Raw genomic sequence first — 14,503 nt, 5'->3', positions numbered from 1 at the left:
AGAAGTGCTGCACCTCCCCCACTATGTCCCCACATTGTCTTCTAAAATTAAATCTCTATACTAAGTCCACACACTACACCTATTTTGATCTATTATGATTTTGTAACACATGTACAACTCTTAGTACATTTAAACATTGAAAATATGTAGTGTGGTTGTAGAATGGCAACATATCTTTTATGTTTGGTCTAATGGCTGACTGTTTTGTTCATCATAGGAGACAATAAAGGGTATGAACCAAGCCAGTAACTGCCCCAAATCAGATGGTGCCTCTGAAGACAATCAGCATTGCACAGACAGTCCACAGCATGACAGTATCTTCCACATTCAGGTATGAAACTGCTCTTTTTTATGTATTTTAATTACAATATATGTTAAGTCCCCACAATGTGCAATGTGCATGATATATGTGAAGTCCCCATAAAGTATTGTGTATCACAAATGTTTATGAAAGATTCACAAGACTCAGGATGAGAAGTGCTGCACCTCCCCCACAATGTCCCCACATTGTCTTCTAAAAAAAAATCTCTACACTAAGTCCACACACTACACCTATTTTGATCTATTAGGATTTTGTAACAAAATTAATTATTTTAATGACATGTATAACTGTTAGTACATTTAAAACATTGAAAATATGTAGTGTGGTTGTAGAATGGCAACATATCTTTTATGTTTGGTCTAATGGCTGACTGTTTTGTTCATTATAGGAGACAATAAAGGGTATGAACCAAGCCAGTAACTGCCCCAAATCAGATGGTGCCTCTGAAGACAATCAGCATTGCACAGACAGTCCACAGCATGACAGTATCTTCCACATTCAGGTATGAAACTGCTCTTTTTTATGTATTTTAATTACAATATACGTTAAGTCCCCACAATGTGCAATGTGCAAGATATATGTGAAGTCCCCATAAAGTATTGTGTATCACAAATGTTTATGAAAGATTCACAAGACTCAGGATGAGAAGTGCTGCACCTCCCCCACAATGTCCCCACATTGTCTTCTAAAATAAAATCTCTACACTAAGTCCACACATTACACCTATTTTGATCTATTAGGATTTTGTAACAAAATTAATTATTTTAATGACATGTATAACTGTTAGTACATTTAAACATTGAACATATGTAGTGTGGTTGTAGAATGGCAACATATCTTTTATGTTTGGTCTAATGGCTGACTGTTTTGTTCATCATAGGAGACAATAAGGGTATGAACCAAGCCAGTAACTGCCCCAAATCAGATGGTGCCTCTGAAGACAATCAGCATTGCACAGACAGTCCACAGCATGACAGTATCTTCCACATTCAGGTATGAAACTGCTCTTTTTTATGTATTTTAATTACAATATACGTTAAGTCCCCACAATGTGCAATGTGCATGATATATGTGAAGTCCCCATAAAGTATTGTGTATCACAAATGTTTATGAAAGATTCACAAGACTCAGGATGAGAAGTGCTGCACCTCCCCCACAATGTCCCCACATTGTCTTCTAAAATAAAATCTCTACACTAAGTCCACACATTACACCTATTTTGATCTATTAGGATTTTGTAACAAAATTAATTATTTTAATGACATGTATAACTGTTAGTACATTTAAACATTGAACATATGTAGTGTGGTTGTAGAATGGCAACATATCTTTTATGTTTGGTCTAATGGCTGACTGTTTTGTTCATCATAGGAGACAATAAAGGGTATGAACCAAGCCAGTAACTGCCCCAAATCAGATGGTGCCTCTGAAGACAATCAGCATTGCACAGACAGTCCACAGCATGACAGTATCTTCCACATTCAGGTATGAAACTGCTCTTTTTATGTATTTTAATTACAATATACGTTAAGTCCCCACAATGTGCAATGTGCATGATATATGTGAAGTCCCCATAAAGTATTGTGTATCACAAATGTTTATGAAAGATTCACAAGACTCAGGATGAGAAGTGCTGCACCTCCCCCACAATGTCCCCACATTGTCTTCTAAAAAAAAATCTCTACACTAAGTCCACACACTACACCTATTTTGATCTATTAGGATTTTGTAACAAAATTAATTATTTTAATGACATGTATAACTGTTAGTACATTTAAAACATTGAAAATATGTAGTGTGGTTGTAGAATGGCAAACATATCTTTTATGTTTGGTCTAATGGCTGACTGTTTTGTTCATTATAGGAGACAATAAAGGGTATGAACCAAGCCAGTAACTGCCCCAAATCAGATGGTGCCTCTGAAGACAATCAGCATTGCACAGACAGTCCACAGCATGACAGTATCTTCCACATTCAGGTATGAAACTGCTCTTTTTTATGTATTTTAATTACAATATACGTTAAGTCCCCACAATGTGCAATGTGCAAGATATATGTGAAGTCCCCATAAAGTATTGTGTATCACAAATGTTTATGAAAGATTCACAAGACTCAGGATGAGAAGTGCTGCACCTCCCCCACAATGTCCCCACATTGTCTTCTAAAAAAAAATCTCTATACTAAGTCCACACACTACACCTATTTTGATCTATTAGGATTTTGTAACAAAATTAATTATTTTAATGACATGTATAACTGTTAGTACGTTTAAACATTGAAAATATGTAGTGTGGTTGTAGAATGGCAACGTATCTTTTATGTTTGGTCTAATGGCTGACTGTTTTGTTCATTATAGGAGACAATAAAGGGTACGAACCAAGCCAGTAACTGCCCCAAATCAGATGGTGCCTCTGAAGACAATCAGCATTGCACAGACAGTTCACAGCATGACAGTATCTTCCACATTCAGGTATGAAACTGCTCTTTTTTTATGTATTTTAATTACCATATACGTTAAGTCCCCACAATGTGCACTGTGCATGATATATGTGAAGTGCCCATGACGTATTGTGTATTACAAATGTTTATGAAAGATTCACAAGACTCAGGATGAGAAGTGCTGCACCTCCCCCACTATGTCCCCACATTGTCTTCGAAAAAAACATTTCTACACTAAGTCCACACACTACACCTATTTTGATCTATTAGGATTTTGTAACAAAATTAATTATTTTAATGACATGTATAACTGTTAGTACATTTAAACATTGAAAATATGTAGTGTGGTTGTAGAATGGCAACATATCTTTTATGTTTGGTCTAATGGCTGACTGTTTTGTTCATTATAGGAGACAATAAAGGGTATGAACCAAGCCAGTAACTGCCCCAAATCAGATGGTGCCTCTGAAGACAATCAGCATTGCACAGACCGTCCACAGCATGACAGTATCTTCCACATTCAGGTATGAAACTGCTCTTTTTTATGTATTTTAATTACAATATACGTTAAGTCCCCACAATGTGCAATGTGCATGATATATGTGAAGTCCCCATAAAGTATTGTGTATCACAAATGTTTATGAAAGATTCACAAGACTCAGGATGAGAGTGCTGCACCTCCCCCACTATGTCCCCACATTGTCTTCTAAAAAAATCTCTACACTAAGTCCACACACTACACCTATTTTGATCTATTAGGATTTTGTAACAAAATTAATTAATTTTAATGTTAGTACATTTAAACTTTGAAATTATGTAGTGTGCTTGCAGAATGCAAACATTACTTTTACATTTGGTCAAATTGCAATCAGACAGTCAGAATTGCACTGCCAGTTCACAGGTTGAGAGTATCTTCCACATTCAGGTATGAAACTGTTCTTTTCAATGTATTTTTATCATAATATCGAATCTCGAATTCCGATCCGCCAAGGTGCCACTGAGCAAAGCACTGTCCCCACACACTTCTCCCCAGGCGCCTTTCATGGCTGCCTACTGCTCACCAAGGGTGATGGGTTAAAAGCAAAGGACACATTTAGTTGTGTGCACATGTGCTGTGTTGCAGTGTATCACAATGACAATCACTTCTCTTTTACTTAATAAACATTAAGTCCCTTCAATGTAAATATATGTGACATCCCTACAAAGTAGAATGTGCTTCACCACTATTGTTGAAAGGTTAATAAGACTCAACAAGTTTTGTGTACGTGCCTCAGCAGGTACCCACGTTGTCTTCTAAAATGAAGGCTTTAGTGAAATAGCTAAGAGACTCCATGGTAGCATGAAATGGAGTCTACAACTGACATAAGTGGCTCAGGTAGTGCAGCTCGTTCAGGATCAAATTCAAATTTTATTTGTCACATACACAGTCATACATGATATGATATGCAGTTTTAACAAAAGTGTTTAAGTGTTAGGATATGTTAGGAAGTGTTCAAGTGTTAGGTATATCAATGCAAGCTATGGCAAGAAGGTTTGTGTAGAGTCCAGAACATGAAGGCACTACCAGGAAACAGGCCAGTACATCAGAAGACATGGAGGAGGCAGTAGAAGGGCAACCCAGCAGCAGGACCGCTACCTCCACCTTTGTGCAAGGAGGAACAGGAGGACCTCTGCCAGAGCCCTGCAAAATGACCTCCAGCAGGCCTCTCTGCTCTGCTCAAATGGTCAGAAACAGACTCCACAAGGGTGGTATGAGGGCCCGATGTCCATAGATTGGGGTTTTGCTTACAGCCCATGTTTGGCATTTGCCAAAGAACAACAAGATTGGCAAATTCGCCACTGGCGCCCTGTGCTCTTCACAGATGAAACCAGGTTCACACAGAGCATATGTGACATGTGACAGTCTGGAGACGCCATGGAGAACATTCTGATGCCTGCAACATCCTCCAGCATGACCAGTGTGGCAGTGGGTCAGTAGTGGTGTGGGGTGGCATTTCTTTAGGGGGGCGCACAACCCTCCATGTGCTCGCCAGATGTAGCTTGACTGCCATTAACTACCAAGATGAGATCTTCAGACCCCATGTGCACATCTGGGACATCATATCTCGCTTCATCTACCAACACCACGTTGCATCACAGACTGTGCAGGAGTTGGCGGATTCTTTAGACCAGGTCTGGGAGGAGATCCCTCAGGAGACCATCCGTCACCTAAACAGGAGCATGTCCAGTCATTGTAGGGAGGTCATAGAGGCACGTGAAGGCCTCATTACTGGGCCTCATTTTTACTTATTTTAAGGACATTACATCAGCCCATAGTTTGTTTTGCCACTTTAATTTTGAGTGTGACTCCAAATCCAGAGCTTCATGGGTTGATAAATTTGATTTTCATCGATAATTTTTGTGTGATTTTGTAGTTAGCACATTCAACTATGTAAAGAAGTATTTAATAAGAATATTTCATTCATTCAGATGTAGGATGTCTTATTTCTGTGTTCCCTTAATTTGTGAGCAGTGTATTTTCTCCAAGAAAGAATCAAATCCTTAACAATTTTGAATGCATTTGTTTTGTGTTTAAGTGGCTCTTGATGTAGAACCACCCATAGATCCTTCTGCAAAAGAAGTCCAGAAATCTTCAATTGAACAAACAACAGAAATAACAAGTACCACAACTACCATGAAAGGTACTGTTTGTTAAACTTCATAGAAAGCCTTTATGAACTTAAAAATCTCTGTTTTTTCTGATGTGCTTTGTTCATTCAGGTCGAAAGGTGGTAAAGAAAAAGAAATGGGACAGTGATGAAATGAATGCAGTTGAAAAGCATCTAAACAGGTTCATCAAAACTTGTACAGTGCCAGGAAAACAACAATGTGAGGCCTGTATAAATGCTGAACCTGTTGCCTTGAAAGACAGGGATTGGTTGTCTGTAAAGTTCTTTGTGAAGAACAAAATCACTACCCTTAAAAGAAGAATGTAAAGTCAGTTATTTTATTTTGTTTGGTATCTTATTTTCTGGTATTTTAGATTTCTGGTTATTACATTTGTTTTAAAAGGATCTTAGAATCTCTTTTTTTTTTTTTGGAAATGGGTGCAATTCAGTAAAGTGTCTTTGAATCAAATGTAAATATGTACAGAATACTGTTCAGAATGCTACATAAAAATAGCAAAAAAAATAAATATTTTATTCATGTTATTAAATTTTGATCTTTTCATTCATTATAGCTGCATCCCAGCTGTTTCGTCCCCATGTTGTTCACAAGTACCTACATCTTACAGTTAACCAGACAGTTCACTATGTGTGTCTGCTGGTCCTCACAAGTGATGTCTACCAGACAAGGTCCCCAGTTTGTAGGAAAATGTCACATTGCTTTATTAATGTATTTTCTATATTTTAAAGTGACAGACATTTTTAAAGCCTCAAATGAAACATAAATCTATCTTTAGATTTTTCATAAAGCCTTTAGAAATGCACGTCCCCACGATGTGGCATCGTGCATGTAGTCCCCAAATTGCGGCTACACAAGTATGTGTGTGTGTGTGTGTGTGTGCGTGTGTGTGTGTGTGGCTGTTTGTGTCTGTCAGATCACGTCTGGGTGACAGATGATGAATCTCTTTCTCGTCTCTCCTGAGTAATACCTGTATGAGACGACATCCCTCTCCTTTCTGAAATGGGTTCTGTCAGAGGGTCCGTCTCCCAAGAGATTGTCTCCGCCTCCGCCGCCATCTCCCGTCCAATCAGAAGCGTGCATCATCTGTCTCAGGTTTTTCAGACACAAACTGGAAAAAAAGGAGACGGTTAATATGTGCAACACACACAGACCCACTTAATCCACTGAAACTAAGTCACGCCCCCTGTTCTCCAGTGCATTCTGGGACACCTTCTGGCGACAGGTGTGAATGGTATGTAGTGTTAATTAGAACGTTAACACGGTTCATTATCGTGATTCATCCGCATTTTCATCTGTAGTGATTCCATCCTTTTAGTCCCACCATCCGGTCTGAACGGAACGTGGTACAGCGGTACAGCGGTACAGCTCCATGGACGTCACATGACCAGGACCAGGAGCTTCTTCCGTAAATGACCATCCTGTAATGAAAATAGACACGCCCCCTCGCAGCCTTGTTGCATGCGGCGGCGTGTCCGCCTCGAATTCGACATTAATTACGATTCCTGCACAGCCGTGAGGGGAAAATCCAGAATTTGCTCTTCCTCCGGCGCCACAGCGTCTGGCCTGTTGATATCGGTGTTGCTACGGCGATGGCGCGGGGACGTAACGATGAAAAATGAGCGTCTGCGGCGGGAAGACGATCGGCCCTCGGTGAGGTTCCTCAGGACAGACGGGTCCAATCAGGAGGAGCCTTTCCTCAACTCGCCGTCCATGTCAACCACGCAGCCGGCCAGTAAAACACCAGATGTGTGTGTGTATGTGTGCAGAATGTGTGTGTGTGTGTGTGTGTGTGTGTGTGTGTGAGAGAGAGAGATCGACGGATTACAAACCAGAGAGCAAGGAAGCGAGAGAGGAGAGATCATGGAAATCATTCTTGGAAGTGAAAAGAACTAAAGAGGAATTCTGATCTGATGGGTGTGCGAGTGTGTGTGTGTGTGTGTGTGTGTGTGTATGAAGTGTGAGCATTCTGGTGCTAATTAAACAGGAGAAGGTCACACTTCTGTGTTGCCGGCTGCCACGTACTGTTCATCATTGCTAATGCAGCGATAATTAAAAACGAAGGATGCTCGGCGGTGGAATTAATGCCGTTTTCCTGCGTGTGTGTGTGTGTGTGTGTGTGTGTGTGTGCGTGTGTGAACGTGTCGATTACACACTCGCCATGATTAATGCGCTACAAGATCGACTTTGTCTACAACATCTACCTCTGAATGCTCACCGCTTCCACCGCTGCATTCGTCTCATCACAGAGGTTTTTTAGACGTTTAGGAGGTCTGGTGGTCCAGTGGACTGCTGGACTGGAGGACTGGTAGTCCAACGGGCCCAAGGTCCAATTGTCCGAAGGTCTGGTAGATGGAGGTCTCCCCTCCTGAAAACATGCTATATTATTTGTAATCGGGGTGGCGTGGACCTTCTGGACCTTCATTCATTCCCACAGTAAGAAATGTTCTCGTGTCTGACTGGCCTCTGTAGGTTCTGAGGTTAGGTCTGAAATGTTTGTCCAGTTTATGGACAGTGTGTGTATGTGTGTGTGTCGGTCTTTGTGAGTGCTAAACAGAGACATTTGTCACTTTTCTGATGCTGAGCAGCTGCTCACAAAGTTAGAAGGTTCCCTCATGTTCCTGAGGATCTCTGGGGAGGAACGTTGACATTTCCACCTTTCCTGCCCTTCAAAAGGAAAACAGAGGAGGGAGAGAGAAGGACGAATGGGACGTGCCTGGATTCTAACAAACATACAAAACAAATGGGAGGGAGGTATCACACACACACACACACTTCAACCCCTCCTCACTTTCACCATCTCTTATTCCTCTCCTCCATTTTGTATTTCCCATCAGGCCTTCCTCTCTGTTCAAGTCGTCAGGCTGCGGTGAGGGTCAGGAGGAGTCGACAGCATAGAGTTTTACCGCCGAGGGTCACGTTTCACACATCCCCTGCTGTCCCGGGACCTCGACGAACACCTAAAACGCACACCCGCGTATGCACACTCATCCACACACACACACACACACACACACACACACGTAGGGACCCGTTCTTCATTTCTGCGTGTGCGAGTGCGCAGGCGTGTGTGTGTACGATTACGTAGGCGCGTGTCTATAGAATACCCTGCTGTCCCGGGATCATGACGAAACACCTCACACGCACACCCGTGTGCAAAGTGAAGTGATTGTCACTTGTGATACACAGCAGCACAGCACACGGTGCACACAGTGAAATTTGTCCTCTGCATTTAACCCGTCACCCTTGGTGAGCAGTGGGCGGCCATGACAGGCGCCGGGGAGCAGTGTGTGGGGACGGTGCTTTGCTCAGTGGCACCTTGGCGGGTCGGGATTCGAACCGGCAACCTTCTAGGCCACCACTGCCCTGACAAAAAAAAAAAAACAATGCTCAACGCGTATGCACACTCGTCCACACACACACGCAAAGGGACCCGTTCTTCATTTCTGTGTGTGTGTGTGTGTGTGTGTGTGTGTGTGCAGGTTAAAGACTCTCCGGCCTCGGCGCAGGGATTTCAGGAGCTCCGGCGTTTAATGAACGGCTGCCATGTTCTCACATCCTCCAGCTGGGCCTAACCTTGAGTCCAACGGCCGCCGCTGTGTGTGTGTGTGGTGTGTATGTGGTGTATGTGTGTGTGCGTGTAGGTGTGTGAGTGTATGTGTGTGTGTATGTGTGTGTGTGTGTGGTATTGTGTGTGTGTGTGTGTGTATATGTGTGTGTGTATGTGTGTGTGCGTGTATGTGTGTGTGTGTGTGTATGTGTGTGTATGTGTGTGTATGGTGTATGTGTGTGAGTGTGTGTGTGCGTGTGTGTGTGTGTGTGTATGTGTGTGTGTATGTGTGTGTGTGTGTGTGTGTGTGTGGTGGATGTGTGTGGTGTGTGGTGTGTAGTTGTGTGTATGTGTGTGTTTGTGATGTGTTGTGTGTGTGGTGTGTGCTGTGTGTGTCTATGTGTGTGTGTGTGTGTGTGTGCGTGTAGGTGTGTGTGTTGTGTGTATGTGTGTGTTGTGTGTGTATGTGTGTGCGTGCGTGTGTAATACCAGCAGGACAGACGGCTCCATGTTCGGCGTGTTAAGCTCTGTTCTTCTTATCACATTAATGAGCAGATAGATGCAGCCGCCGCCCGGCAGGTAAAAGATTCATTTGTTTAACGCGCCACCGAAGGCTTCGGCCGACCTTGGGAACGAGAGGGATTTTTCATCCTCCGTCCGGCTCCCTCCATCACCCCCGTCTTATCAGCCCCTCCTCAGGATGGAGACCGGGGGAAGCCGTAATGAAATATTCGGCCGCGGACATTTTTACAGCTCTGCGGGGGACGCAGCAGGACGTCCGGGTTCCGCCTGCATTCATCACGGAAGCTCATTGCGGCGTAATTACACTCCCAGATACCTGGTGGATCCGCGGAGTGTTTTTTACGGGGCGGGGCTATCGCACTTCTACAGGGAGAGGTCCTTTTGAGAAGGGACCAATGGAGCCTACATGCGGAACACAGAAGAACGCAGCCGGAACGTTCCATTCTGCAGAAATCATGGTGGCAACAAGTAAACATGGGCCTCGCGGTTAAGGAAGCACCCCCCCATAATCAGAAGGTTGCCGGTTCGAATCCTGATCCGCCAAGGTGCGGAGGAGGGACCTTGCAAAGCACCGTCCCCACACACTGCTCACATGCACCACTGGTGACTGGTAGAAGCCTAGCCAGTAGGACACTCAGGTACAAACCAGGAGACCACAAAGTCCCGGGTTTGAACCCCACTTCCTACAATCCTGTCCCTGAGCAAGACACTCAACCGAGTGTCTCCAGGGGGGGACTGTCCCTGACACTACTGACTGGAAGGTGCTCTGGAAAAGGCTGTAAATGTAAACCAGCGGAGCTTGCAGGAGGAGGGGCATGATCGCATTATTTAGCGTTTCGGTTCCACCATGGCAGGTGTCCAGGTTGTCCAGGGACAGTCCATGTGGACTGTCCCTGTCACTACCGACTGGAAGTCCATGTGGACTGTCCCTGTCACTACTGACTGGAAGGTGCTCTGGATCAGGCTGTAAATGTAAACCCGGCCGATCTTGCAGGAGGCGGCGCATTATCGCATTATTTAGCATTTCGGTTCTCCAAAACAGGTGTCCAAGGTGTCCAGGTGTCCAGGGTGAACTGTCCCTGTCACTACCGACTGGAAGTCCATGTGGACTGTCCCTGTCACTACTGACTGGAAGGTGCTCTGGATCAGGCTGTAAATGTAAACCCGGCCGATCTTGCAGGAGGCGGCGCATTATCGCATTATTTAGCATTTCGGTTCTCCAAAACAGGTGTCCAAGGTGTCCAGGTGTCCAGGGTGAACTGTCCCTGTCACTACCGACTGGAAGTCCATGTGGACTGTCCCTGTCACTACTGACTGGAAGGTGCTCTGGATCAGGCTGTAAATGTAAACCCGGCCGATCTTGCAGGAGGCGGGGCATGATCGCATTATTTAGCATTTCGGTTCTCCAAAACAGGTGTCCATGGTGTCCAGGTGTCCAGGGTGAACTGTCCCTGTCACTACCAACTGGAAGGTGCTCTGGATCAGGCCGTAAATGTACTCCGGTGGAGATTGCAGGAGGCGGGGCATGATCGCATTATTTAGCATTTCGGTGCTCCGAAACAGGTTTCCAGGGTGTCCAGGTGTCCAGGGTGAACTGTCCCTGTCACTACCGACTGGAAGGTGCTCTGGATCAGGCCGTAAATGTACTCAGGTGGCGATTGCAGGAGGTGGGGCATGATCGCATTATTTAGCATTTCGGTTCTCCAAAACAGGTTTCGAGGGTGTCCAGGTGTCCAGGGTGAACTGTCCCTGTCACTACCAACTGGAAGGTGCTCTGGATCAGGCCGTAAATGTACTCCGGCGGAGCTTGCATGATGACGGCCTATTTGGACGCCCATGTTCTCTGACAGCCAGGGTTGTGCGGGACGTCTGGAGAAGTTCATGGCTGCAGGAGATCCCACCACCACGAGTCAGCTGCAGGAGTACAGAACGAAATGAAGGAGGACGGATCCGGGCGGAGCTCCCAGTGCACCGAGAGTGTCTCTCACCTGCACTAACTCGCGCGCAAAATGAGGCCTCGCCCACGCACCCGTCTCCCGGCGGCTTCATCTTCTGTGTGTGTGTGTGTGTGTGTGTGTGTGTGTGTGTGTGAAATCTCACCTGTCATGCCGCAGGTGAACTGCGTTGTTTGTCTCTCGGATTAACCGCCGTCCTCCTCCGCACGGCGCCTCACATCTCGGCCGGCTCTGCCTGCAGTGACACATCGCGCTCGTTTATTCGCTCGCTGTTCCGCCGCCAGAGCCGGGGATGCTGGGATCACCCCCCCCCCCCCCTCCCTCCCGCCGAGCGTCAGGACGCGGAGGGGGATGCGGCAGTCTTCACCAATTCTTAATCTCAGAGCAGCAAATAAAATTGACAGATAAATGGCATTAAATATTCCAATAAATATTGATTTCAGGATCTTACCAGACGCCCTTATCCAGAGCGCCTTACAACCAGTAGTTACAGGGACAGTCCCCCCCCGGAGACACTCAGGGTTAAGCGTCTTGCTCAGGGACACGATGGTAGTAAGTGGGGTTTGAACCTGGGTCTTCTGGTTCATGGGCGAGTGTGTTACCCCACTAGGCTACTGCCACCCTAGGATGAAATTGGGGGCCTAGCTCCACCCCTTTAACGTACTCCAGCGGCCCTGTACGAGTTCTGGCAGAATTACGATAATAAACGTGCTGCGATGCGACAGGCGGTGGGATCAATGTTCACATTAGACATGTGTCTGTGTTTTAAACAGGTAGGGACACAACACACACACACACACACACACACTCTGTCAGGCATGTTGTTAATAAGGTTATTTTGAGGAAAGTACATGTGTCAACATCCAGAACATCAGCCTCCATAGATTGTGTGTGTGTGTGTGTGTGTGTGTGAGTGTGTGTGTCTCTCAGAGCTGTATTGTGCCTTGAATAACCAATCATCTCAGCTGTATGACAGCCAATAAACCTCTCAGCGTCTGATTGTGTATGTATATGCGTGTGTGTGTGTGTGTGTTGTGCTGATTTGGCAGGATGTGGCTCCCTGCATCACGCCGGGTCAACAAGCCGTCCATGAAGACAGATAGAAAATCACAACGTCACTGCTGATTAACATCAATGTCATAAAACAATTCAGTTTTCTCCACCACGCTGCTGCCTGGCGCCAGATTTATTTGGGTAAGGGTGGGTGTGTGTGTGTGAGTGTGTGTGTGTGTGTGTGTGTGTGTGCACGTTACATAACAGGTGTTGTATTCACCTGCAATGAAAAATGGGGCCGTAATAAATCCATAGTTCTTCGACGAGATTAAGTGATGTGGACGAGTTCATGCAATTGGACTGATCCTGACAAAGTGCTCCAGATCAGCTGGACCACTGCAGACCAGAAGAGCAGAGCTACGGAGAGCAGGTGACTACAGGGATGAGCGGATGGAGAAGATCCCAGGTCCACGTTGCTATTGTACTTGTGCAGAGATCATCCGATGCCTCTTGTCCCCAAACATGTACAATCTGCTGTCCCACCTGCTTCCACCAGTTGCCTCTCACGTTCCTCACGTGATCGCAGAGCCCTAAATTCTCAGCCGGTCATCTTCCATGCGTGTCACTCGGGAGGACAATCCAGATCAGATTGTAAATGGACACGCTGGACTTTTCATCTCGACACTGATGGGCATCCAAGACGAGACGTCGCCGTTCACCGCTGATGTTCCTATTCAGGTCCAACACTTGACATGCTCTGGTCTAATTTGATTACATTTACAGCATTTACCGGACGCCCTTGTCCAGAGCACCTTACAATCAGTAGGTACAGGGACAGTCCCCCCTGGAGACACTCAAGAGTTCTGCTCAGCGACACAGTGGTAGTGATGGAGGTTACTAGGATACTATCAGCCTGGTTAGAAAACCCTGTTCCAGGTAGAACACGTTTGCTGGAGTAATGCAGCCTCATTCTGAGTCTGGAACAGGGAGCCGTCAACCTGACTGGGTTTCGGATCCGACCTTACGAGACCAGATCTTTGCGTAAGAAGCTTTCTGATGTTGCCCACCGCTCACTCAATATAATATTCTGGAGGCTCAGCAGCTGTGAACGTGTCCTGCTCACAGATCAGAGTGGACACATTTTTTACATTTTACATTTACAGCATTTACCAGACGCCCTTATCCAGAGCGACTTACAATCAGTAGTTACAGGGACAGTCCCCCCCTGGAGACGTTCAGGGTTAAGTGTCTTTCTCAGGGACACGATGGTAGTAGGTGGGGTTTGAACCTGGGTCTTCTTGTTCACAGGCAAGTGTGTTACCCCACTAGGCCAAACAAAGAGAGAAGGCAGTCGAGTGCGGTGCCAGCGTTGGTGCCACTGAGGTGCCACTGAGCAAAGCACCGTCCCCACACACTGGTCCCCGGGCGCCTGTCATGGTGTCCACTGCTCACTCAGGGTGATGGGTTAAATGTAGAGGACAAATTTCACTGTGTGCACCGTGTGCTGTGCTGCTGTGTATCACGTGTGACAATCACTTCACTTTCACTTCACTCAAACCCGAGCAAGAAATGCAGTAACTCAGCGGCGGAACAGACGGCCGGAGCGACGAAGCCAGAGAGACAGGGGAGCGGCACAGTCTGGTGGCTCCAGACGCTGGTAGAAGAAGACAGCAGAACGTTCTCCTCCCAGACACAGCGCGTGATGCTCCTGAAACACAGGGCTTGTGGGCAGGAAAACGTCTGAACGGCAGCATCAGACGTCCACCTTCATGATTTAACCAGGTCTGGCGTCCTCAGAAGTCCATCTTCTCGACTGAATTAGAATTGGAATTAGTAGTCCGCCGCCAGTACTGAATCCGTGGGCAGTTTAATGGGTCTGTGCTTCTGAAGAACAACGTCGGCAGTGTTCTACAGGTACGTGGTGATGGTGGGGCTGTTCCACCAGCTGGAAACCCCTGAGCAGGGAGGGCCACAGTGAGGCAGACCTTTTACTTAAAAACGAATGCAACTGCACGGGCCTCCATTTCCCAGACTTAATGCACAACAGCAGCCCGTAAG

At 45.8% G+C, this 14,503-nt stretch overlaps 1 long non-coding RNA gene across 1 annotated transcript; it reads left to right on the top strand.

Moving 5' to 3' along the window:
* Positions 1 to 279: 279 nt before the first annotated feature.
* LOC114796934 (uncharacterized) lies at positions 280 to 5,818 on the top strand. The gene is made up of 3 exons (XR_003750784.1): positions 280 to 331; positions 5,338 to 5,442; positions 5,522 to 5,818. It is a non-coding gene; the product is annotated as an uncharacterized LOC114796934 (long non-coding RNA).
* The last annotated feature ends 8,685 nt before the right edge of the window (positions 5,819 to 14,503 follow it).

Source organism: Denticeps clupeoides, chromosome 9 (genome assembly GCF_900700375.1).
Source record: "Denticeps clupeoides chromosome 9, fDenClu1.1, whole genome shotgun sequence".
Taxonomy (NCBI): Eukaryota; Metazoa; Chordata; class Actinopteri; order Clupeiformes; family Denticipitidae; genus Denticeps; species Denticeps clupeoides.
This window is presented reverse-complemented; position numbering and strand designations above follow the sequence as displayed.